Source organism: Saccopteryx bilineata, chromosome 2, assembly GCF_036850765.1.
Source record: "Saccopteryx bilineata isolate mSacBil1 chromosome 2, mSacBil1_pri_phased_curated, whole genome shotgun sequence".
Taxonomy (NCBI): domain Eukaryota; kingdom Metazoa; phylum Chordata; class Mammalia; order Chiroptera; family Emballonuridae; genus Saccopteryx; species Saccopteryx bilineata.
This window is the reverse complement of record NC_089491.1, coordinates 149,342,459-149,369,733: the sequence shown is the minus strand read 5'-3', so window position 1 is coordinate 149,369,733 and position 27,275 is coordinate 149,342,459. Positions and strand designations below refer to the sequence as shown.

Below are 27,275 nucleotides of genomic sequence, written 5' to 3'. Positions count from 1 at the left end.
CACAAATCTGAATAGCCACAGCAATTTGGAGAAAGAAGAACATAGTTGGAGGTATCAACTACCTGATATCAAACTATAATACAAGGCTATAGTAATCGTAACAGCATGGTACTGGCATAAAAACAGACACACAGATCAATGGAAAGAACACAGAGCCTGGAAACAAACTCACACTTATATAGCCAATTAATCTATGACAAAGGAGGCAAGAATATACAATGAGGTTAAGACCATTTCTTAAATAAATGGTGATGAAAAAACTGGACAGACACATGCAAAAAAACCTACTTTCTTAACATGATATATAAAAATAACTCAGAATGGATTATAGACTTACGTGTAAGACTTGAAACCACAAAATTCCTAGAAGAAAAGATAGGCAGTAAACCCTCTGACACTGCTCTTAGTAATATCCTTTTGGACTATCTCCTTAGGGGAAACAAAAGGGAAAATAAACAAATGGGACGACATCAAACTAAAAGGTGTTTGCACAGCAAAGGAAACCATCAACAACCCCAAAAGGCAACCTACTGAATGGGAGAAGCTATTTGCCAGTGATACACCTAATTAGGGGTTAATATTCAAAATTCATAAAGAACTACTACAACTTAACAGAAAAATACCAAACAATTCAATTAAAAATGAGCAAGGTACCTGAATAGACATTTCTATCTGTATGTCCAGAAGGACATACAGATCATCAAGAGACATATGAAAAAACGGTTAATGTTACTAATCATCTGAAAAATGCAAACTAAAACCTCAATGATATGCAAACACCTTATTTTCTTTAACCTGGCCTTTGACTCAAACTGGCTTCACCCAGTGCTCCCCCTCACCCATCTCCCTCTGCATCGCTTAATCATTAAGCCCTCAGGACAATGAGATCCTGGTCAGTATCCAGTCATTTTAGGAACAAGGTCTATTGACTATGTCTACTGACTACAGAGACTGAGTTAAACATAGTATCTCGGCCTCAGTTGTGTTTTAGCTCCAGACCCAGGAAAGCGGAACAATCCCAGATGCAATGATCAAATACCCAACCAATCAGTAAACACAAAGACCCTAACTTTATTAAACACCATAATTAATGATTTTTTCCCTTTATTGCCCATCCCCTGGAAGCCAAGGGAGCCAGGTCTTTGAGCATGAGCTACCTGTGACTGTAGGCACGGCGCCTAGAGTCCTTACTTTTTTTACTACAAAATAAAACAAAAAAAAAAAGCATGCAATGAGCTATCACCTCACACCTGTCAGAACAACTGTCATCGATAGGTCCACAAACACAAGAGTAGGTGAGGATGTGGAGAAAAGGGAACCCTTATATACTGTAAGGGGGATTGCAAATTGGTGCAGCTGCTATGGAAACAGTATGGAGGTTTCTCAGAAAATTAAAAACTGCACTACTTTATGACCCAGCAATTCCACTTCTGGGTGTTTATCCAAAGAAATCCAGAACACTAATTCAAAAAGAAATATGCATCTTCATGTTCACTGCAGTATATTATTTACAATAACCAAGATATGGAAGCAACACAAGTGTGTGTCAATGGATAAGTGGATAAAGATGTGGTACATATACGCAATGCAATATTACTTAGCCATTAAAAAAAGAAATCTTTCCCACCGTGACAACATGAATGGTTTAGAAAGTATTACGCTAAGTGAAATACACGAGACAGAAAGATAAATACCATATGATTTCACTTATATGGGGAATTAAAGAAACAAAATAAATGAGCAAACAAAACAGAAAAAGACTCAGATACAGAGAACAAACTGATGGTTGCCAGATGGAAGGGGGTTTGGGTGGCTGGGTAGAAAAGGTGAAAGGATTGAGAAGTACACATTGGCAGGTACAAAATAGTCACGGGGATGTAAAGTAGTGCATCGAGAATATAGTCAAATAATATTATAACAACTATGTATGGCAGTGGTTCTCAAAGTGTGTACCAGGGCACAATGGTGCACCCTAGAAGATTTCCAGGTGCACCCTATGGTATTCCAGAGAAATATGTGCCTGTTGGGGAACAAAAATCCAACAGGGATTTTTGAGTTTAGATTTTTGGGGGACAGAGGTAAGAGGAATTGGCTGTAAACTGACGGTCTGCCCAACCCTCCCACCTCACTTGCCTGATTAGGTTGCAAAAGGCTGTTAAGTTGTGGTGCTGAATTGTTTACACTACCTCCCATGTTCCCCAGAAAGACTGGAGGCAAGTTTCTTCTATCCTTTGTTTGGTGTAAAGTTAAGATAATATGTATGGTGGGGGTTTTCTGCATTCAACACAAGAGTAAAAAGAGAGGAATTCTTCAATGTATTGACGAGGAGATGAGAGTTTGCCTTTCAAATATATGCCCAAACATTGAAGAAATCGCTAGGACACATCAGGCTCATGTTTCTCATAAACACAAGAATGAAAAAACTTAACACATTTATACCAGAACCTGCTGAATTTACTAAATCTTACTAAGAATGTATTTATGTATATAAAAAGATAACTTTTTTTTATATTTTAACCCCTCTTTTTTTACAAATTCCAAAAAGCATAACTCAAAAAAAGTAACATAAAAATGTTTTTTAATGTCAAAATAAATTTAATTTTGTTGTATTTATTTTAATTACCATAAAAGCACACTTGGACTTAGTATTCTTTCCTTTAATATTTGACTTATTATTCTAACATATTTCTCAGAAATTTGTATATAGTGCGCCTACAATTATTTGTAAAATTTTAAATGTACTCTGACTTCAAAAAGTTTGAGAACCATTGATGAATGGTGTCACTGGGTACTAGACTTATGGGGGTATTAGTACTTGTTAATTATATAAATGTCTAACCACTATGCTGTGCTCCTGGAACTAATATAATATGTATTTAATTTCAACTATAATTGACAAACAGAAAGCTAACCATTAAAAAAATAATAACCCAACCCAATAATCCCCCAGAAAACCTGTATGACTTAGGAGCAAATATTATTTTTTAAACCCTTCAAATGTCCAAATATTTAATATGTTTGTTTGCACAGATTAAGCACCTAATACAAAACTTCAGACAAATTAAGAATACTACCCTAAAAAACAAAAACAAAAACAAAAAGGCCCTGGCCGGTTGGCTCAGTGGTAGAGCATCAGCCTGGCGTGCAGAAGTCCCAGGTTCAATTCCCGACCAGGGCACACACGAAAAGCGCCCATCTGCTTCTCCAACCCTCCCCCTTTCCTTCCTCTCTGTCTCTTTCTTCCCCTCCCGCAGTGAGGCTCCATTGGAGCAAAGATGGCCCGGGCGCTAGGAATGGCTCCTTGGCCTCTGCCCCAGGCGCTAGAGTGGCTCTGGTCGCAACAGAGCAACGCCCCGGAGGGGCAGAGCATCGCCCCCTGGTGGGCAGAGCGTCGCCCCCTGGTGGGGGTGCCGGGTGGATCCCGGTCGGGCGCATGCGCGAGTCTGTCTGACTGTCTCTCCCCGTTTCCAGCTTCGGAAAAATACAAAAAAAAAAGGGGGGGGGGAACAGTGAGGGCCAGACAGGCTGAGCTGCGTCGCTGGAGTACAATCCTGACTCAGGGTAACAGCTTTCATTCCCACAGGGACCCACCCTCCAAGAAGGAAGTGTTAAAGATCAGCAGGTCTTACTCTGAGCTAAGGCTGACCAAATGGGCCCAGACCAGATATCCTTGAATTGGAGAAGCATTCTAAGATGTTTTAGTGACACAACGCTTTCTTTAAAAGATTTTTGCCAGTGTCTTCCTCTTATTCCTTCAAGTCAACTAACTCCAAATGCCTCGTTTTGTTTCTTTTTTTAAGCTTATTTACCATCAAATTATCAAATACATTTTTTTTTTTGACAGAGACAGAGAGAGGGACAGATAGGAACAAACAGAAAGGGAGAGATGAGAAGCATCAATTCTTCACTGCAGCACCTTAGTTGTTCAATTGCTTTCTCTTCTGTGCCTGGGGGACGGGGGTGGTGAAGCAGAGTGAATGACCCCTTGCTCAAGCCAGTGACCTTGGGCTCAAACCAGAGACCATGGGGTCATGTCTATGATCCCACACTCAAGCCAGCGAGCCTGCGCTCAAGTTGGTGATCCTGTACTCACACCGGTGACCTTGGGATTTCAAACCTGGGTCCTCTGCATCCCAGTCCACTACACCACTGCCTGGTCAGGCCAAATACATTTTCTTTATAATCCCTACAGACAGACACATACAAAAATTCAGCTGTACTACTTGGCAGAAGCTTTCTAAACTGAGTAACAGAACCAGGTAATGGCCAAAGTGCAGGGTGACAAGTCATTTCAGTTTGCTCATCCATAAAATGATGTCCTGCCAACTTTACACCACTGTTGTAAGACTCGAGTGAGACACAAGTGCTTTATTAACTGTAAAGTGCCACAGCTACACAAAATGAAGTTACTATCATTATACAGTATATGCATGCCAAGAAAAAAAATAACTTTATAGTAATATTTATCAAATTTTTCCTTCCAAGGACTCGCTGTCATGTCCAGATCATCCTTCCACCAGGATTTTCAAGTGGATGAAGCAAAATTAATGGCAATAAGATTCTATAGATTCTGAAAAATATTCATAATTGCACAGTGTATTAGCTAATTAAATATATAAATTTTGTTCTTACTTTTTCATTCTTGTACCCAGAACCAGACTGTCTAGGAATAAGCGTAATAATTAAGCCTAAGTTCTAACCCTGCATTCATCATTGATGTGCTGTGTGACTTTAGAGAATTACTTAACTTTCCTGACCCTCAATTTTATCATCCATAAAATGGGTATTATAATAGCACTTACCTAATAGCATGTCTAACTATTAAATGTATTTATTTATATATATAGTATTTCTAATTATACCTGGCATTTAAAACATTACTTATTTTAGGCATCTTCTTAGTTTTTTAACACTGATAGGCATATAGCAGACATATACTTAATAAATCCTGGGTTGATGAATTTCATTAGAAAGAGGGATGGAAATAACCCACATGAGTCATCTGGTCTACACCCAGATGACTTCATGTGAAGCAAGGCTGTGTGGAAACAATCAGGCCAATTCTTGCCTTGTCAATTTTTAAACATTTTCAGGAATAAAGTTTACATTTGGACCTCAGTAAGACCAAGAATCTAAGCCATTAGGTTAATTATAAGGATGAATTCTCTTCCTCCAATAGGATTGCCTCCATACCCATTTCCTCAGCTGGTCTGTCCATGTTATTATAGGCCACTGGTCAGCTTTCTTTCCAAAGCCCAATAACCTTGGCCTGTTACTCCTTACTCATAGTTAGCAATGTTTATTTTGACTTGAATTCTCAAGTGTAGAAATATTTCAGGCACTATATTGACCCAGGTTAAAAAAATCCTGAAGAACTCAAAAAGGATTACTCTGGAAAGTGCAAGAAAACCAAAAACCACAAAGTAAACTTGCAATACGTTTCAGTCTTGTACTCATTGGCTCCGAAGAATGTCACTGATTCAACAATTCTGATAGGAGCTATTTATTGTAGAAGGTAAATTAATATGTTCATTTTTATTCATTCCTATTATAATATTATGAAAAAGGAGCCCCAGTATAAACTGAAAAATGTCACCCAGGGAATAAAATCAATTAAAATGTACTGCGTACTTACACTCAGGCAGACTTACTTGAAAATTCAGTGCTTTAAGCTAATTTCCCTCTTGATATTTTCAAATCTAATTCAGTAACACAAGTAATGCTTATTAATAATATTAATATACCATATTCTATCTCTGTCAACTTAATAATCTTCTTGGGTCTTTTTTTTTTATTAAAATGTCAATCTAACTTCTAGAATCCTACCCAAGAGAATCTATGCAAAATTACAATGAACATATTGATTCTATAGACATAGTAATTAGCAATGGGCCCATTCATGAATGCTTATAATTAAGTTTTATACATATAATTTTATTTGAAATTATGAGATTTGCATAATTTGCCTAATGTACACAACTGCTAGTGCAGGGACTGCACCAAGTCTTTTATGTACTTTATCTCATTATATCTTTATAATGAGGAAAAACAGCTCAGAGATTTAAAAATTTAAGGTTGTACAACCAGCAAGTGGCAGAGTAAAAATCTTAATTCAGTCATTCTAACATCAGAAAACCCTTCCCCATGAGACCTTTCTACTGCAGAGCTATCTGTGGTAACATAGTGAAAAAGCAGATAAGACAGAAATACCTTTCCTAGAAAGAGCTGCCGCACCACCAACACAAGTGAGATGACTCTAACAAAGCCCTGCCCATAAAAAGTTTTAACTTTTTTTAAAGACAGAATAGAAAATACCTTATGACTAATTTCTATATTAAGAAAAGCAAACAAACAGAATATTATGAATATTAAAAAATTATATTTCAGTACATTGACTTAATGGATGATTTCACTGCAGTTTTAGGTTTAGAAAGTCATAATACAAAAATTCAAAGGAAATGTATACATTCTCCATTTTCATTTAAGTGGCTTAAATAACTTCACTCCTATCCAGGGCTGATCAACATACCCTATAACTCCTGTCCACAATGGTGGTTTCAGGGATTAGGATATAATCCCATCAGAATCATCTGCTGTGATTTGTAGGGAGGAGGTAACCAGAACTCTTTCTTCCTCTGGATGACACGGTGAAGGAGAATCAACAGATGAGACATCACCACTGTCACATAGCTGCAAGGCAAGAGCTAGAGCTGTTGAGTGTAACCTTCTATGAAACCTGAGGGTAAGACTGGTTCCTCTGAACTTTTCAGTTATAGCACTAATAAATTCCTTTATTATAAATTCAGGCCATTTGTTTTGGGTTCCTGTCCCCTGTGACCAAAGATTCCTAATTAAATAGAAAGTCAAAGTCTCTGAAAAATATTTTTTAAAAATAGCATTCTCTATTTCTTCTAAGAGAATCTGTTGTAGTGCACACATTTTAAAGCAAGTAGACTTAGGAAATGTCAGTGTGGGAGCTAATGATGACAGCACAGGAAAACCAGAGGTTTTCAGTTTCAAAAAGCAGCAGTGTTAGTTAACAGTTTTACAGCACTGTATACTTGCCAAGCTGTAACTCATTAGTTCTGTATCATGATTACCCCAGTTTTATCAAATAGGCAATTCAGTTCTTTTGGATCAAGGATCCTCTTAACTCTTTGAGTAGTATGAACATTTGTGTACATCTTTGCGCCTCTTGACCATCCAGAACACAACTGTACAAAAATTTTTATTTTAAAAATGTGTAAGGCAACATTAAAAAAAGGCAAATGTATATTCTTCTTGTTTCCATATATTGGTTATCAAACAAGCATGATTTTAAGTTAATAAAACTGTAAATGGAACTAATTTCATTTAAAAAGCTCAAGCCCTGGCTAGTTCACTCAGTGGTAGAGCGTCGGCCCTGCGTGTGGATGTCTCGGGTTCGATTCCTAGCCAGAGCACACAGGAGAGGCACCCATCTGTTTCTCCAACCTTACCCCTCTCTTTTCTCTCTGTCTCTCTCTTCTCCTCTCACAGCCAAGGCTCCACTGGAGCAAAGATGGCCCATGCTTCAGGCACTAGAATGGCTATGGTTGCAAGGGAGCAATGCCCCAGATGGGCAGAGCATTGTCCCCTAGTGGGCATGCCAAGTGGATCCCAGTCAGGCGTATGCAAGAGTCTGTCTCTGCTTCCTTGCTTCTCACTTCAGAAAAATACAGAAAAAAAATAAAAAAATAAAATAAAAATAAATTTTAGAAAAAGCTAACTCCCAGGGGTCAGTGAGCATGAAAAAACCCCAGTACTCAAAGGGTTAAGAATATGATGAAAGTTATACATTCCTTTCACGGAAGACCTGAAACAATGCAAATAAACACATTTCCCAGATAGTTTAAGGGATTCAAGAACTCCCCATCTCAAGCTCACCCACGCAGATCTACAGATCTCAAGCTAAAAATTTATGTAGGACCCAATGCTTGGGCAATATGAAACACAAAATAGAGAAACCAGCATCTTCCTGGTCAGTTTCTTAGAAAGGACATCCTCTATGCCAGAGACCCCCACACATCTCCTCTGAAATGCCTGATACATACTCTCCTTTAAAGAGCCTTGCTCAATCCCACCAAACTGTGACGGCTTTCACTCACTCATCTTCTAATAGTTACAATAAAAATAAGGCAGAAATCACAAAGAACATCAACAGAAACTTTACAAATTCTGTCATCAAAAATCAAATATGATTTTATATTATAACTATATTCCCTGGTCCAATCAATCTTTAAGTTTCTCAGAAAGTTTTATTAAGCATATTAAAAGTATTTGTAATTATTTCTATAAAACACAGGACAAAAAGGCCTTTATATAACCTCCCTTTATGCACTATTCCTTTGAGAAGATGTTCTTTAATTTATTTTTTCTATAATGCACACTGCTAGGAGGTAACTTGCTGAAAATGAGAAGGCAATCAGCACTATATCTGAACTATAGCTGAATCTCTTCTATTTAATCTGCAGTAATTTATTATACTAAAATATCTATAAACATCTGTAATATGATGAAGAAGCAGGTAAATTTAACCACTGCTTTGTATATCAGGAAACAGAGATATGCAGAAAAATTAACTGCTTTATTCCAAGTTGTCATAGCTAGATAATATTAAGAAAGTGGTGCTTTGACCCTGGTTGGGTGCTCAGTTGGCTAGAGTGTGGTCCTGATATACCAAGGTTCCAGATTTGATCCCCAGTAAGGTCACATACAAGAATCAACCAATGAATGCATAAATAAGTGGAACAAATCAATGTTACTTTCTCTCTCTCTTCCTTTCTAAAATCAGTAAATTTTAAAAAAGTGGTGTCTTTAAAAGTTTAGAATGCATGCTCAAGCAGACTCCTATGTACACTAAATACATTCACACTTCAAAGAACTACAAAGCAATATATTACCACAATTATTATTTTATTATCCAAATAATCTCTAACTATGGACAAATAAAGTGACAAACTAACATGGTATACAGCAAGAAATCACAGATAATGGCTTTTCTACATATGCAGTTACCTCTTGAACAACACAGGTTTGAACTACATGGGTTTGCTTATAAGCAGATTTTTTTCAATTTTCTCCTTCTTATAACTTCTTTTTCTCTTTTCTTTTTTTGCAAGACAGAGAGAGAAAGACAGAGAGAGGGACAGATAAGGACAGACAGACAGAAGGGAGAGAGATGAGAAGTATCAATTCTTCGTTGCAGCATCTTAGTTCATTGATTGCTTTCTCATATGTGCCTTGACGAGGAGTGGAGGGCACAGCCAAGCCAGCGACCCCTTGCTCAAGCCAGTGACCTTGGGCTCAAGCCAGAATCTGTGGGGTCATGTCTATGATCCCACGCTCAGCCAGCAACCCCGTGCTCAAGCCGGGTGAGCCCGCGCTCAAGCCAGCGACCTCGGGGTTTCGAACCTGGATCTTCTGTGTTCCAGGCTGACATTCTATCAACTGTGCCACTGCCTGGTTGGGCTTTCTTATACTTTTTTTAATAACATTTCCTTTTCTCTAGCTTACTTTATTGTAAGACTACAGTATATAATACATATAACACAAAATATGTTAATGACCTATTTATGTTATTGGTAAGGCTTCCAGTCAATGGTAGGCTAATAGTACTTAAATTTTGTGGGAGTTAAGAGTTATACGTGGATTTTCAACTGTGCTAAGAGTCACGCCCCAACCTCTGTGTTGCCCAAGGATCACTGTATGCGCCACATAATGATTAATATATACTTTCCTATTCCGGTTGCAGTTAAAAAGTCAGAAATCACAGTCAACTTTTTAAAAAGTCAGTGAAACACTACAACCTTACTCATTTTATAAAATAAAAAGTTCAGAAGGGACTCTCTCTCAATACGTTTTGAACTTCTGTTGTGGTGGCTCACAAAGCTTAATGACATGAATGTCATTAAGCTTATCAGGAGTTGGACAGTAACCCTGCAGTTGACCTATTCATAGCATGTATTGCCCCCCCCCCCAAGTTAAACTTTGAATCAGATGTTTTCTAAATTCTGCTACAACATGGTTTGGTTTGTTTTTGCCTGAGCATTCGCCACAGCTAATTTCCTTCGCATGAGGCAGACAGGATCTCTCCTCCCTCCTTCCCTTCAATGTAGCCTCTTCAATTTGCAAAAACAGTTAGCCTAGTTGGGTCAAGACCCAGGACAGAACAGGGGTCCGGAGCCGACCTGGGAGGAGCGAGGCCTGCCTCCACAGTGGATCAAGTGCCTGGGAATAAGCCCAGTGTGGGAGCCTGGAGGGACACCTGAGACAGGACGTGGTAACCAAAAAATGTGGGGACAGGTGGGCATGCCAGTTCAGGAATGCCATCAGCGTCAAGGAGGGAAGGAAGGAGCCAAGAGTGGTTCTCAACTTTCTGGATTTCCCAAAACATTTTCAAACACTGAAAATTCTAATTAGGGCACTTTTCTTAAAACTGTATGTGCACGAGATTGAGGGAAATATCTGGTTTTCATATTGAAAGAGGCAAGGCTGATGGACAGCTGCAATGGGAAGTGTTATGGGTGCAGCTGAGCACTAGCTCTGCTCAGATGCCCTGCTGCTCATGCAGGTCACTTGTCAGTGTTGGGGAACTGCTTTAGGCTAGAATGTCCACTGCCAGGTGCCAATTTCTACTGTGCCCATGAGGCGGTTTTCCCACATTCCAGCAAACACTTGATCTTTCTTAGGTGCCAGGCTGAAGTCGGGCCTCCTATCTGTTACTGCAGGAAACTGAATCCCACTTTTACTCACATACCCGCTTTCAGTAGCCATCAGGGCATGACTAATGAAGTGGAGTGAAAATAAATACAGCACTTTGATCATAATGCAGGGCCCCGATTTAAGGTTCCCCTGGTAAAACAGCTAACGAACAGCACAGAGTACAGTTCGTGTTATTAAATCCTGGGACACAAGCAGCCCATTATCTGGGTCTGCTCTGGGCAGGGGGCAGGTGGCAGGCACCACTTAGGGGAGGACTTAATTCTCTGTCCACGGCAGCATAATTAGGAGACATTCACAAGCATAAGACAGGACCTGAAGAACAGAGAGACTGGGCTCCTAAACATGTTTCTGGGAAAGGAGTCTAGGCAACACGGGGGAAAAGGACAAGCCAAATTATGAAAACTGAAACACAAACACAAGGTTAATGCTGAACCGATAACTAAATGCTGAGACTTGAAATCCTTGCTTGGAGTCAGAACTGGTTGCAGAGACTGCTGTGTGGCTAAGCCACGAAGTGGGAATCAAGAAGGTCGGCTGAGGCCCTGCCGGTTGGCTCAGTGGTAGAGCGTAGGCCTGGAGTGCAGGAGTCCCAGGTTCGATTCCCAGCCAGGGCACACAGGAGAAGCGCCCATCTGCTTCTCCACCCCCCCCCTCCTTCCTCTCTGTCTCTCTCTTCCCCTCCCACAGCCGAGGCTCCATTGGAGCAAAGTTGGCCCGGGCGCTGAGGATGGCTCTGTGGCCTCTGCCTCAGGCACTGGAATGGCTCTGGTTGCAACAGAGTGACAACCCAGATCGGCAGAGCATCGCCCCCTGGTGGGCGTGCTGGGTGGATCCCGGTCAGGCGCATGCAGGAGTCTGTCTGACTGCCTCCCCCGTTTCCAACTTCAGAAAAACACCAAAAAAAAAAAAAAAAAAAAAAAAAAAAAAAAGAAGGCCGGCTGAGGGTGGGGGGGTATGTGAAGGCTGGTGTCCAGGCAGAGTCTAAAAGCTTGCTTTCACCCAAGCAGTGAAGATGACTCATGGTGGAAACCTAAGTCAAGAAATCATGAGTCATCATTAAGGGAGGCCATCCCATCCTCAGCGTCAATAACTTCTCTGGGAACTTGGAGCACATGTGCTTGAATAAATATTTTGGAATCTAATATTCTGCATCAACATGGCACTGCTCTTTCATTTCGGATAGGTTGTCACTCTTACTTTTCTATTCTCAGAGCTCTTCAGTTACCAAATGAGGCTAATAATATCTGTGTAGAATATTTTTTACCAGTAAAAAACAGCAGTAAGAGCTGATCTTTAGAAAAAAAAAGAATTATTACACTTGAACTCCTTATACAGAAGGAAGGTGTCCACAAACCATCCACTCTGGACTGGTATCACACTCATAAGGAAAACTGTCATTGGACTAACACACTCAGAATGAATGTGTAGTTTGTTGTCATGATCACAGCTGGGCAATTAACATCTGAATATCTGGAAAGCGAGATGAGTTCATTTTCTCACACACTTGCTTCCAACTTAAGAAAACAGTTGCTAATTTCCTATTATAGGCAAGGAATTGTGTGAGCTGCTAAAGAGATTACAAAAATAACTAAGACCAAAAAAGCTCTTGACTTTACAGGAAAAACAGAATTAAAAGGTTAAGTATTAGTAGTTTGCTATCTGTGAGAGATATAAAACAGCAAGTTTTAATTCAAAATATTTTTCCAGATAGGCTGACAGGTAAAATAGCCTGAACTTATCACCACATCAATATGACTCTCCAAAAATACTAGGCTATGCGAAATAAGTCGGGCATGCATCCTACATTCTATAGGATTCCATTTATGTAAAGTTCAGAAACCAGCCAATCCAATTTTGGTAGTAGAAGTGTTTATCTGGATTGCGGGGAGAAGGCTTGACTTGAGAGGCCAATGGAAATATCCACTATCTTGTTTGGGGTGGTAGTTATACAATTGTCAAAGCTTACCAAACTGAACAATTAACTGTATATTTTATTGTATGTAAAATATGGCTTTTAAGCATAAAAGAAAATACCACCTGACTACATAAATATTACTGGGAATAGCATGCTTGATAAAATCACGGCAAAGGGTTAATGGGTATATCTTTTATATTCGACCTAAACAGCATTTATAAAGAAAATATTTCCAATTTGGAAGGAACTTGATGTAAGGCTATGACAAGAAGTTCAATAATACAGTCATAGTGCCCCATAGCTTTCAGTCATGTATGAAAGATCCTGACATGGAAAAATGACAGGATGTTAAAATAGTAAGGAAAACAGAATTTGCATCCATTTCTTTCTGCCCTAGCAACTGAAAACAAAGTATGTTTTAATTTGCATCTTCCACATTACTCTATTCCCAGGGTTCTCCGGCTATTCCCAGGGAAGGGGGTTCCAGAGAGGGTTCTCTAGTACAGTATCACCCCCCCAGCCCCTTATCCAGGAGGGATATAGTCTAAGACCCCCCTAATGGATGCCTGACACCACAGACAGTACTGAATCTTAGATATACCAAGTATTTTCCTATATATACATATCTATGATAGTTTAATTTATAAATCAGGCATGGTATGAGATTAACAATAATAAAATTAAAAAATCATAACAATATACTGTTATAAAAATTATGTGTATAGTCTCTCCCCTCCACCCTCGTAAGATCAATCGATAACCAAGATGATTACTAAGTGATGAGAAGGCCAGGACACATACCATGGGGAGATGTGGAACAAAAGGATGGTTCATGTCCTGGGTGGGGCAGAATAAGGTTCCATGCTACTAATAATGGCACACAACTTAAAACTGATCAATTGTTTATTTCTGGAATTTCCCATTTAATATTTTCAGACCATGGTTGACCAGAGGTAACCGAAAACGTGGAAAGAGAAACTGAGGATGGGCAGAAGGGGTGGGGTGTCAGTCAATAGTAGGGTTTCTCAAGAGGAAAACCCTTGATGGAGCACGTCCAAGTCCCTGTGGGGCTTTTCCACCCTTCCACAAATTCTGATTCATGCTGCAGGGGCTTGGTTCTGACTTCCAGCCAAGGTCAGTCACTTCCAGACAGGAATGAGTCACAGCCCTCAGCTAGCATGGCCGGAAAACTGGAGAACAAGTTCCTGGCAGAGAATCCAGGAAATGGGTTCTTTGCTAGCTCCCTGCCCCTTTCAAGTTATCAGAGGAAAAGGTGGAGTGCAGGGAACAGTGTACCTGCTCCATTCCTTTCTTCCTCCTCTGTCAACTAAAGGAAACTGCACAGATTGCATAGGCCCAACCTCTAATCACCTTCTCCTTTAACTTATGGAAGGGAGAGAAGGTTGTGCTAAACTGAGATACAAAGTAAGAATAAAGGGAACTGGGAGTGGCCTACCAAGTTTTTTGGTCCTTCTCAACCCAGTGCTAATGTTCTAGCCCATCTACCAAGGCTCATTGAACTATCTGAGCCAAGTAGTACTGAGTGCTCACCTTTGCAAGGGGCATTGACAGCTGTAGAAATTAATGTAAGTAAGGTGACCAACTTTTTTACAATGAAAAGAAAGACAAAAATAAATTGAAGAAAACAATATCGTAAATAAAAGAAACATTTTATAAACTGCAACAATACAGTATAATATGATAAATGCATAATAAAGACATTTGTAATATTTTATATTATAATTATGCTTACATGCCTATTAATTTTTAATAATAACTGTAAGAAAAAAGTACTCATTTAGATACAAATACGTCACATCACACACAATGGATCGACTCTGCATCGATCAACTACAGACATTTACAGATTAGTCTTCCAATATCAAAAAGGAGGACATGTAGGAGGACACTTTTCGAGGGAGGACAGAACTTACAAAAGGACTGTCCTCCCTAAAGGAGGACGATTGGTCACCTTAATATAAGCAAAGCTCCTCATGGAAGATTCCTCCAGTACAACTGGAATTGTGAAGCTGAAACATTTGTGGTGTTTTAAATATTAACCTAATGTACATCTTGAGCCTTCTCATAGACCTGCTTTTTCAAGAGTCTAAGGTCATGCTATTTTTAGAATTATGAAAACAGCTGCACTTGCTAGCCATCCCCCAGTGAGGGCCAATCCTGGCTTTGGATACACCCAAATTCTGTTCTCACCAGTGCTATCCTGGTTTGGTCTCTTTTTTCACCATCTTTAAATATAATTAGCTGGCAATCTGCCGGCATGTCTGTCTTCCCTGCCAGTCTGTGTACTCGTCAAGGGCAGAGGCTGTTCCTGTCTTGTGTATTGCTAACCTGACACACAGAAGGTGCTGAATAGACATTGGTAAAATGAATAAATTTCTGCATGCACTTTTCTTTTTCTATCACTTAATAGAATACAAGTTTCAATGAAGACGGGATCCTCTAAACCTAGTTTTGTATCCTCACACCTTAAATGACCCACGGGAGGTCATCAGTAAATATTTACTGAATAAAGATTGTGAGACAAGATCAAGCCAGGGCTCTGAGCTAAATTAAATCTCAATGCACATGACTTTTTAAAAGAGCAATAGGCCTGATTTATGAAGGCCACTGATAGCAAATACCACAGTTGGCTTTCAAAGGGATGCTTTTGTGTGTGCAAAGTAAGTTAAGATTATGATTGAACACTTCAAAATAAGTATTTCAGAGGATAAAACAAGCCACTAGCCACAGTTTAGGGAACCAAAATTCTCAGAAAAACCATGATTACCCCGTGGCTCAATAGCCTTTTGCTGTGTTGCTTACCCTTACTGAGGATGACAAGGCCTGTTAGAAATGCTCACGTCTCCTGTTTTGTAAGCTGCAGTGTGCTCATTATAGAAGTATGTACTCAGTGTGTACTAAATACTACTCAAATTTAAATGGAGGCAGGAAATATGAACCAGCCTGGCAATCTTCTGAATGGAGTCTCATTGAAATCCCGTGGATGACAGAGCTGCGATGGTAAGTGCAGTAACTGAAGAATGAAATTTTGGCTTTTACTGAAAAGTCACTTCAATGAAAAGCTTAAAATATCTTAAATTCTACCTGACTGGGGATGAAAAAAAAAGTCTTCTTCCTTTCATTTTGCTGTCACCTATCCAAATGGAAAAGAGTATCTCATTTCCTTAGGTCTGATGCTCCTGAACGGGGCCTGGCAGCGGTAAGTTTAAACTATTGGATAAGAGACTGAATCACTCCCAGACTTCAAACACACAAACTGAGGAATGTTATTTCATATACCTATTGTGAAAATTAGAGATTATTTTATTTTTTTATATCACTAAATTCAAAACAACCCAAACCATAATGGTAATGATTTCTTTGTGTATTTGTGTTTCAGTTTTATCATTTTGCTCTGTAACATGATTACCTCTTTTAACAGGTTTCGTTTGACCTCAAACTTTGAAATAACAATCAATGAACAAATTTTATTCTTGTGAGCATATTAAACATGTGTGAATTTTTCCAATTAAAATAACTGTCCATTCCAATGACAAGTAAAAACTACATATTTAGCCCTGGCTGGTTGGTTCAGTGGTAGAGTGTCAGCTTGGCATGTGGATGTCCCAGGTTCAATTCCCAGTCAGGGCACATAGGAGAAGCATCCATCTGCTTCTCCATTCCTTCCCTTCCCTTTTCCCTCTCTCTCTATCTCTTCTCTTCCCACAGCCATGGCTCCACTAGTTCCAGTGCATCAGCCCAAGGCGCTGAGGATGGCTCCATGGAGCCTCTGCCTCAGGTGCTAAAAATAGTTCGGTTGCAAGCATGGCCCCAGATGGGCAGAGCATCTGACCTAGACAGGGGTTTCCAGGTGGATCCTGGCGGAGGTGCATGTGGGAGTCTGCCTCTCTATCTCTCTTCGTCTCAACTTAGAAAAAAGAAGAAAAAAAAACCTACATATTTAAAAACTCTAAACTAAAAGTTCATATAATATCAAAAAACACTATTCTTTAGACCTTAATATAGGATAGTTTTAAAATCTTAAGTTTTCTAGATTAATGTCCTTATTTCTTACATATTTTCTATAGTATAAATATGCCAAATATTTAAATTTCATTATAAATCTTTATAATATATTCTCTTATCTTTCTTACTAAAAGTACATATAGTCAAAGGGATTTGAGCATCTACTGGTAAATCCAATTTTATTATTGAATTTGTATTTCTTCATTTTTACTTGTTTTAGTATGACTGTAACTATTATTCATTGATACATTGTGTGCCAGGAACTGGTCCTCATCCTATTATATATTAATATGTTAAACTTATAACAACCCTATAAAGTATCCCTTTTGTATTATTGTCGCTACTACATTTTTCTGATATAAAAATCAAGGCTCCAAAGTTGTAAGAACCTGCCAAGGGCTGATCTGCATCCAAAATCCTACCTTTCTAATCATATCACATAGCTTTTCAATAACCAATATATTTCATTCCTTTACTCATTCATTCAACAAGAACTTATTGATTATCTACTATATGCCAGGCACTCTACTGCTCACCGAGGTGACAGTTCTCAAGAGGCTCACAGTGCATTAAAAAAGACAGAAAGTGGCCCTGGCCGGTTGGCTCAGCGGTAGAGCGTCGGCCTGGCGTGCGAGGGACCCAGGTTCGATTCCCGGCCAGGGCACATAGAAGTGCCCATTTGCTTCTCCACCCCCCACCCCCCCCCCTTCCTCTCTGTCTCTCTCTTCCCCTCCCGCAGCCAAGGCTCCATTGGAGCAAAGATGGCCCAGGCGCTGGGGATGGCTCCTTGGCCTCTGCCCCAGGCGCTAGAGTGGCTCTGGTCACGGCAGAGCGATGCCCCTGAGGGGCAGAGCATCGCCCCGTGGTGGGCAAAGCATCGCCCCTGGTGGGCGTGCCGGGTGGATCCCGGTCGGGCACATGCGGGAGTCTGTCTGACTGTCTCTCCCCGTTTCCAGCTTCAGAAAAATACAAAAAAAAAAAAAAAAAAAAAAGACAGAAAGTTGCAATGAACTGTATAAATAAAAAATAAAGCTATAGAAGGTAAAATTTCTAATAAACAAAAAAGGTAAGTCTGGGTTAAGATATAGGTAAAAATAGCTACTCGTAATATTAACAACATTAGCTCATAATTATGGAGAGCTTTTAGTGTATCAGGCATATAATTCTGCAAAATAAGATTTTTAAAATTATATCATTTTTTTATACCATCACCCTTAAAGTAGGTTCTGATATCAGCTCCATCTTACAGAAAAGGGGAAAGTTATGTTAAACATTCAAGGTCACATAACTAGTGAATGTCTGGGCTAGAATTTGAACTCATAGCTGTCCATACCGAAGTTTAAATAGTGGTGGTCTCTATCTTTGTGAAGAACCAGGCTAAGTGTCTGCTGAGAATACTGGGACAGAGGAAGTATAAAGGACTCTGAGAAGAATGATGGGCAGTTGAAGAACAGGAAAGGAGCTGGCATGGGGTAGATAAAAAGGACTACAAGCTCTGGTCAGGTGGCTCAGTGGGTAAAGCATCATCCCAGCATGCTGAGGTTGTGGGTTTGAATGAGTTTGAACTAGATGGAACAACTATAGTGGAACAATGAATTAATGCTGCTCTCTTCCGCTCTCTCTCAAATCACTGGAAAAATTGTAAAAAAAAAAAAAAAAAAAAAAAGGACCCCAGGCAAGGCAACAGAGGGGCCTGTTTCTACCTCACCACGTCAGCCTCAGTACTCAGTACAACATGCTAATCTACATCCTTGGCCAAGTCAAGGTGAGGGCTATCTGTAACAGATGGCTGAAATCTTCCAACATAAGGAGAAGTCAGACTTTTATTTCAATCTCCAGTAGAAGTACTGCTAATCAAATTCTCATCTGCAAATCCAAATGTCAAGAAAAGATCACTTTCATCTGATACCTGATTCCTAATACCTACACTTAACCAGGGCTCTCGGGGAAAGGAAAGGTAGATCCCCTCAGGGAGAAAAAAGAAGAACCTAGTCTCTGCAGACCTCCGGACCCACATGGGTGCAGATTCCCAAAGCACCCCACGGTCCTTTGAGAGTGGGCTTTGGGTGTTCAGGGTAATAAGGTAACTGAGAAGGTCCTCTCTCAGATGCCCAAGATAATCTCCAATTGTGCAGATAATTAGAGAACAAGGTGCCCAAACTGAACTGCCTAGCTACAGAATAGTCAAAAACTGGGAAGGGAGTGGTGGAAAGAATGTCAAAGTCAATGGCCTTTTAAGGTAAGGTCATGATCACTCCCCGTGCCTCCTGACTGCCTTCCCTCCAGTGAATGGTGAACTCTCTGAATGATCCTCTGTAAGGCCAGGAGCCGCCATCGTGGCCATTCACATGCAGGTTCCCATTGGATTTTGGCAGACAGGTGAAGAAATGGCAGGGTCGGAGGATGGTGGGCCATTCTATTTACTGGTGTCTTACCAAGCAAGGCAAGCCACAAGAGAAGACAAGGGAAAAATCAGAAAACCTGCTTTTCCCATGAAGGGCAAGGGATCAGGGAGGCCCCTGCAATGGTGGTAGCAGCAACCGAGAGAGCAAGTTCCTCGGTCTGCCCCAGTTTATAGTGTAGAAACCAAAAACCTTTAACCCAATATACAAACAAGGAAGTCTTTGACACAAAGTCACTTATCTGAGGCATAATGGGATTCCTCATGAGAGTGCACCACCCCACATCATGCAACAGTCAAGGGTGTGGGGAAATGCTTAGTCTTAAAACTAAGCCTTAGGCTATAATGACTTTGCCAGCTTACAGCCTGTCCCCCACACCCAATACAAACTATAAGCGAGCAAACATATATATCATATTTACAAACTTATTTGACCAACATCCTCCCTGTCCCTCCAATTCAGTAGTGACAATGGAATCACGTAGCACTGAGAATCACATCATTAATCTTCCTCTCCTCTGTTCCCCTGTCACGTTCTAAAGGCTTAGTTTGTAATAAAAGCTGTTCTTGTCTCCTCACTCACTTCTTGTGCATGTGAAGCCACAGTGACATGCGGGAACACGAAGACTTTGGTTACAACTGCCTGGCAGCAGTTGGAAGAATGGGAAAGGCCACAGGTACCACTAATGGAACTACAATTCCTACATTCATAAGCCATTTACTGGGAGCCAACTAAGTGTCAGCCCTAGGACCTTTTGCTAAAATGCCCTGAGATTCCCCCTGAAATAGGTTTCCTGTTATTTGGGGGAAATGCACACATGACAATTATCTCTTTGCAGAAATGACGTGCTATTCTTCCACTCCTTTATCTTGAAATATATGTGTCTGCAGCACAGCTGCTGTAGTGATCATCCTTAACCTGACAGTTCCAGCACAGGAAGTGTGACACAGAGCAACACCAGACAGCAAGGGAAGGATTTAGAGCTCTCTGAGATTAAGAGTAGCAGTTCCGTAACTGCTTTTCCATGCAAGAATGCATTATGATGGTAAGTGTGCCTGCCACGCCTGGCACCAGTGGAAAAGCTCTGCCAGCACCACACCTTGCCTCCTTCTAACAATCCCCCAGGCAGGGTGCAAGAAACAGGCCCAGAGAAGGCTTAGAAACTTGCCCCAGGTGACAGATTCTAGGTGACAGAGCCAATGCAATCTCAGGTCTTCTAACAGCAAGATGTTCCTTTTCTCTCCTTAGGGCGCTGCGTCAACACAGCCTTCACTGAGCTCTCTTCCTTTTCATTTTCTTCCCCTGTCCTCAAGGGATTAACTTTCCCCCGAGAAACCAAGAGGCTCTATTTAAAATCTTACTTTTCCTAAGTAGTATCTAAGAGCAATAAATTTGCATTCTGTTTCTTTACTATTTGTATCACTTAGAAAAAAATGGTAGGTTTTATTTATTGTTTTTTTCTACGTCTTATATAATATTTTATCTTTTTTTTTTTTCCAATTCATTTTAGAGAGGAGAAAGAGAGAGAAAGGAGAGAGAAGGAGGGGAGGAGCCGGAAGCATCAACTCCCATATGTGCCTTGACCAGGCAAGCTCAGGGTTTCGAACCGGCGACCTCAGCATTCCAGGTTAACGTTTTAGCCACTGCGCCACCACAGGCCAGGCTATGAGTGTCTTATATTTTATTAATAAAATAAGCATTCAGAGTTTATTTTTTAAGTAACAGAAAAAATAACAAATGAATGTAACTGTTTCCAATCATAATATAAATAAGAAAACTTTTAAAATAATGTTGAGCCTGACCTGTGGTGGCGCAGTGGATAAAGCATCGACCTGGAAATGCTGAGGTCGCCAGTTCGAAACCCTGGGCATGCCTGGTCAAGGCACATATGGGAGTTGATGCTTCCAGCACCTCCCCCCTGTCTCTCTCTCCTCTCTAAAATGAATAAATAAAAGTAATAATAATAATAATAATGTTGAGGGTATCAGTTTTATATGTAGGAAGGGTGCACCATTTTTGTTTAGAATTTAATGGGAAGTAATTTTTTCTAGAAACTCAGCACAGGCCGGGGGTTGGGGGAGCACACTAAAGGTGTGTCTGTGTGAAGCCACAAGAAAAATTCAGACATCATTTTGTCTGCTTTTAAAACATCTTGATAGACTGTCTGGAGAAATCATAACATATTCAATTATGTAAACACAATCTTAGTTTATATAAAACAAGCTTTATAAACAAACCTATAATTTGCATAATTATACTTTGTGAAAGAACATCTATTTACATGACTATGACCTGCAGCTAAAGTTCTGCCAAGATTAAATTAAAAATTATAGATAAGAGAATTTTAAAGACCAATATCTTTTTTCCCAATTTCAAGTACTTGTATTTTAAAGCAATGTGGGAAATAGTAGTTTTAATGTACTAGATTGACAGCATTAAATATAAAAGCAACATCTGGACTTCACAAAAGAATATATTTTCTTTCATTTGTAGTTTTGGCCACTGAATAACTTAATGCAGCAAGTTCTTTTAATTAGTGTTCAGATATGTAGCCAGGGCAGTAATAAATTCCATGGCAGAGCAAGTTGCCTACTGGCCTCTCAACTTGTCTTCTGTGCAATCATTCCATCTGACGTTTTAGCTGAATAGTATCTGAATTACTCTTTGGTACACGTCCAAAATACTTTATTGTTGACTTTTTCAGCTAATATTCTTTAAACTGGCTGCTTCTTCGATTGGATGCTAATTAATATTACTTCTGGTATTAAAAAGCAAGATAAAACTAAAGGAAAAGCAATAATAACAGTAATGACAATGACTTAAGATAATCACTTGATTGTATTAAGTTATCACAGTCTCTGTCTTCACCTATGAGTTACCAGTTGGTCAGTAAGTACATTTATTTCCGCCCCAGCCACATAGCTTGGTTAGTTAGAGCAGACACCTGAAATGAAGAGATTGCTGGCCCTGGCCGGTTGACTCAGTGGTAGAGCGTCCGCCTGGCGTGCAGAAGTCCCGGGTTCGATTCCCGGCCAGGGCACACAGGAGAAGCACCCATCTGCTTCTCCACCCCTCCCCCTCTCCTTCCTCTCTGTCTCTCTCTTCCCCTCCCGCAGCCGAGGCTCCACTGGAGCAAAGATGGCCCGGGCGCTGGGGATGGCTCCTCAGCCTCTGCCCCAAGCGCTAGAGTGGCTCTGGTCGCACTGATGCCCCGGAGGGGCAGAGCATCGCCCCCTAGTGGGCACAGTGTCGCCCCCTTGTGGGCGTGCCGGGTGGATCCCGGTTGGGCGCATGGGGGAGTCTGTCTGACTGTCTCTCCCCGTTTCCGGCTTCAGAAAAATACAGGAAAAAAAAAAGAGAGATTGCCAATTTGATCCCCAGTCAGGGTACATACAGGAACAGATTGATGTTCCTGTTTCTCTTGCTAAAATCAGTAATAATAATAATAATAAATAAATTATTTTTTCTTGGTTCAAGGTAATTATATTTTTCTGTTCTAAAACTAGTGATTTTTTCCACCGACCCAGCCTTGGAAGCACTGTATCAAAAGCAGATCAAACAGGTTCAATCTTACGACATACAAAACCTCTTTTACAATTTAAGATGAGCAGGGAGAAGATGAAGAATAAATGGCTATTCTCTAATGGTGTGTAAGTATGGGCTCAGGCAATTGTGTTGCTAAGAATGTGAATTCAAGAGCAGCTCAATACAAAAACTAACATAGTCCTGGAAGTTCTAGCCACAGCAATCAGACAAGAAGAAGAAATAAAAGGCATTCAAGTTGGAAAAGAAGAAGTAAAACTATCATTATTTGCAGATGATATGATATTGTATATAGAAAACCCTAAAGTCTCAGTCAAAAAACTACTGGACCTGATAAATAAATTCAGCAAAGTGGCAGGATATAAAATCAATACTCAGAAATCAGAGGCATTTTTATACACCAACAATGAACAGTCAGAAAGAGAAATTAAGGAAACAATCCCCTTCACAATTACAACCAAAAAAATAAAGTACCTAGGAGTAAACTTAACCAAGGAGACTAAAGACTTGTACTCGGAAAATTACAAAACATTGATAAAAGAAATCAAGGAAGATACTAACAAGTGGAAGCATATACCGTGCTCATGGTTAGGAAGAATAAACATCATTAAAATGTCTATATTACCCAAAGCAATTTATAAATTCAATGCAATACCAATTAAAATACCAATGACATACTTCAAAGATATAGAACACATATTCCAAAAATTTATATGGAACCAAAAAAGGACACGAATAGCCTCAGCAATCTTAAAAAAGAAGAATAAAGTGGGAGGTATCACACTTCCTGATATCAAGTTATACTACAAGGCCATTGTACTCAAAACAGCCTGGTACTGGCATAAGAACAGGCATATAGATCAATGGAATAGAACAGAGAACCCAGAAATAAACCCACAGTTCTATGGACAACTGATATTTGACAAAGGAGGTAAGGAAATACAATGGAGTAAAGACAGCCTCTTTAACAAATGGTGTTGGGAAAATTGGACAGCTACCTGCAAAAAAATGAAACTAGATCACCAGCTTACACCACTCACAAAAATAAACTCAAAATGGATAAAAGACTTGAATGTAGGCCGTGAAACCATAAGCATCTTAGGAGAAAACATAGGCAGTAAGCTCTCCGACATCTCTCGGAGCAATATATTTGCTGATTTATCTCCACGGGGAAGTGAAATAAAAGACAGGATAAACAAATGGGACTATATCAAACTAAAAAGCTTTTGCACAGCTAAAGACAACAAGAACAGAATAAAAAGACAAACTACACAATGGGAGAACATATTTGACAATACGTCTGATAAGGGGTTAATAACCAAAATTTATAAAGAACTTGTAAAACTCAACACCAGGAAGACAAACAACCCAATCCAAAAATGGGCAAAAGAGATGAATAGACACTTCTCCAAAGAGGACATACAGATGGCCAATAGTCATATGAAAAAATGCTCAACATCACTAATCATTAGAGAAATGCAAATTAAAACCACAATGAGATATCACCTTACACCAGTCAGAATGGCGCTTATCAACAAAACAACACAGAATAAGTGCTGGCGAGGATGTGGAGAAAAGGGGACCCTCCTGCACTGCTGGTGGGAATGCAGACTGGTGCAGCCACTGTGGAAAACAGTATGGAGATTCCTCAAAATACTGAAAATCGAACCGCCTTTTGACCCAGCTATCCCACTTTTAGGAATATACCCCAAGGACACCATGGAACAGCTCGAAAAGGAGAAATGCACCCGCATGTTTGTGGCAGCATTGTTCACAATAGCGAAGATCTGGAAACAGCCCAAGTGTCCGTCAGAGGACGAGTGGATTAAAAAACTTTGGTACATATATACTATGGAATACTACTCAGCCATAAGAAATGATGACATCGGATCATTTACAATAGCATGGATGGACCTTGATAACATTATACGGAGTGAAATAAGTAAATCAGAAAAAAAACTGAGATGAATCCATACATAGAAGGGACATAAAAATGAGACTCAGAGACATGAACAAGAATGTGATGGCAACAGGGGCGGGGGGGGGGGTTGGGGGAGGGGGGAGGGGGTGAAGAAGGAGAGAGGGGTTAGGGGAGGGGAGGGGCACAAAGAAAACCAGATAGAAGGTGACAGAAGACAATTTAACTTTGCGGGAGGGGTATACAGCACAATCAAATGTCAAAATAATCTAGAGATATTTTCTCTCAACATATGTACCCTGATTTATCAATGTCACTGCATTAAATTTAATAAAAAAATATTAATATTAAAAAAAAAAAACTACAGATTTTTGTATAATTGATAAGATTCTTTGTAGAAAAAACTTTTTTTTAAATGCAGGTTAAACTTTTTGATGGGTTACTACATACAGTTAGATGTTTAAGGCTTCTGATGTTAAATATTTCTAAATATTTAACGGCTTCTTTAATTTCTTGACTTGTGCATGGTAGCCCAGCAAACTCACAGGAATTAGTATCAACAGTAAATTTTGGACTTTTCAGAATGTTGCATTGTTTTTTAAATTTGTAATAACATTATGTATATTAAAAAACACAGTCCTTTAACAAACGTTTGTTGAATATCTACTACGTGGAAAGCATTATGATATGCAGGCTATGGGGTACAAAGGTCAATAACACAGCTCTGTTGACCCTCCAAGACTATAAGCTTTTTGTTAAGATGAATTCAATTGGCTAGAATACAAAACACAACTGAGAAGTATGAAAACAGAAAGAAATTAAAGTATTATCAGAGTGAAAACTTTTGTTAAAATATACTCATTTTAATTCAACCTGCTACAAATACCACTTCGAGAGTTCAAGACCATCCTTTAAAGCTAGATCGTGGGATTCTTAATAATACATAATACATTATAATATTCCTTCAAGTATTTTAGAATTTAAATAGTATCTCTGATGTAAATCTTCATGGGAGCTTTTGGTCTGAACTTCTTGGTTTCTAAAAGGAAAATAAACTGTACAGCAATCCACAGAGGTGACTGTTGCCAAAGGCATATGTGTGGAACTCCTTTACTCTGTTAGAGCTGAGTTTGTGTCAGAGCCAAAGAATAATGAGAATTATAAGGGAGGTTGGAGAACCCTTTGGAAAGTAATTATTTGACCCATGCATTAGGATCTGGAAGATAAATTGTGACTGAGGATTTGAAACTGAAAATAACAAAGGTTTATGAAAAAGGACCAAAATGACTAAGCTCAAGAAGAGACACTTTAAGAGCAGTTTGCCTGCTTTGTTTTTCAGCTGTCATCACCCTGACAGAAAAACATATATATAATAAACACACACACACACACACACACACACACACAAATGACCCCTTGCCATAGAAAATTAGGCAAGGATAGCATCAAGGTTTAAAAGCATTCTTTGAGCCTAACCAATAATGGTGCAGTGGATAAAGCTTTGACCTGGAATAATACTGAAGTCGCCAGTTCGAAACCCCAGGCTTGCCCAGTCAAGGCACATATGAGAAGCAACTACAAGTTGATGCTTTCTGCTCTTCCAATCCCCATGCCTCTCTGCCTCTCTCTCCCTCTCTCCTCTAAAATTAATAAAAATATTTTAAAAAATAAATAAAAGTATTATTTGAGAAATCATGGCACATTTTGGACTGCTCAGGAAACTCCCTTGTCCTAGGCCTATTCCTTCACTTATCTCCTCATCTCTATTAGGGCTGGCCCAGGAACTGCCTCTTCAGAACTATCTTGGATTCACCAAAACAAGGTTCCATTCTTTCTCCTTGGTCCCAGGACTGACCCTGGTACTCATCTTGATTACAGCAATAATCAAAGATTACTGCAATTATCTATTCACATATCTGTTTCCTTCCTAGATAGTGAGGTACTGGAGGTCAGCTAGGTCCAGAGTCTAGTTAAGTGCCTCGCAGAATATGTATGTTCACCATTTTTATAAGAGATGACTGAGGGAATCTCAAATGCCATAAATGACATTTCTACCAGGGCCATAAAATCACTAAGCATTATGTTAACCAGATTATTTGAAAAGAACAATTCATTAATTCATTCTTTCAACAGTGACTTGCTCACTTCTACTGAATAAAAAGCAGCACTCTAGACACTAAGGACATAGCTTAGAACACAAAGCACACAACACCTCTGCCTTCAGGAACTTAATTTTAGATGACAGTGAGCAAGGGAGAATATTTTTTTTTACTGATTTTAATTTATTGTGTTTACACAGATTCTAGTGTTGCCCCGAATGCATCCCCCTCTCCCATATTCCCCTCAACATCTCCCTTGCCCCCTCCCCATTGTGCCCTCCCCCCTTCCCTTCAGGTTTATCCCATCCTATCATCCCCTTTCCCTCTGTCCTCTTTTCCTCTGGTCCCTTTGATCCCTCCTCTGTCTCAATTCTGTTCCTCAGTTCACATTGTTCATTGGATTCCTCAAATGAGTGAGGTCATATGATATTTTTCTTTCTCTGCCTGGCTTATTTCACTCAACATAATAGTTTTCAGGTTCATCCATGTTGTCGTAAAAGGTAAGATTCCCTTCTTTTTCATGGCCCCATAGTATTCCATAGTATGTATATACCACAGCTTTATAATCCACTTGTTCACTGACGGACACTTGGGCTGTTTCCAGATCTTTGCTACTGTGAACAATGCTG

At 39.7% G+C, this 27,275-nt stretch overlaps 1 protein-coding gene across 3 annotated transcripts in view; it reads right to left on the bottom strand.

Moving 5' to 3' along the window:
- Nucleotides 1-27,275, bottom strand: part of ANO6 (anoctamin 6) — a 217,323-nt gene that overhangs the window by 184,158 nt on the left and 5,890 nt on the right. Inside the window, exon 1 of one of the 3 annotated variants that reach the window (XM_066258169.1) lies at nucleotides 338-359. The exons of the other annotated variants lie outside the window; for them this stretch is intronic. The gene's annotated coding sequence lies outside the window, so the exon portion shown is untranslated. Of the gene's footprint in view, nucleotides 1-337; nucleotides 360-27,275 lie in introns of those variants that run through there. 3 annotated transcript variants of the gene reach the window in all.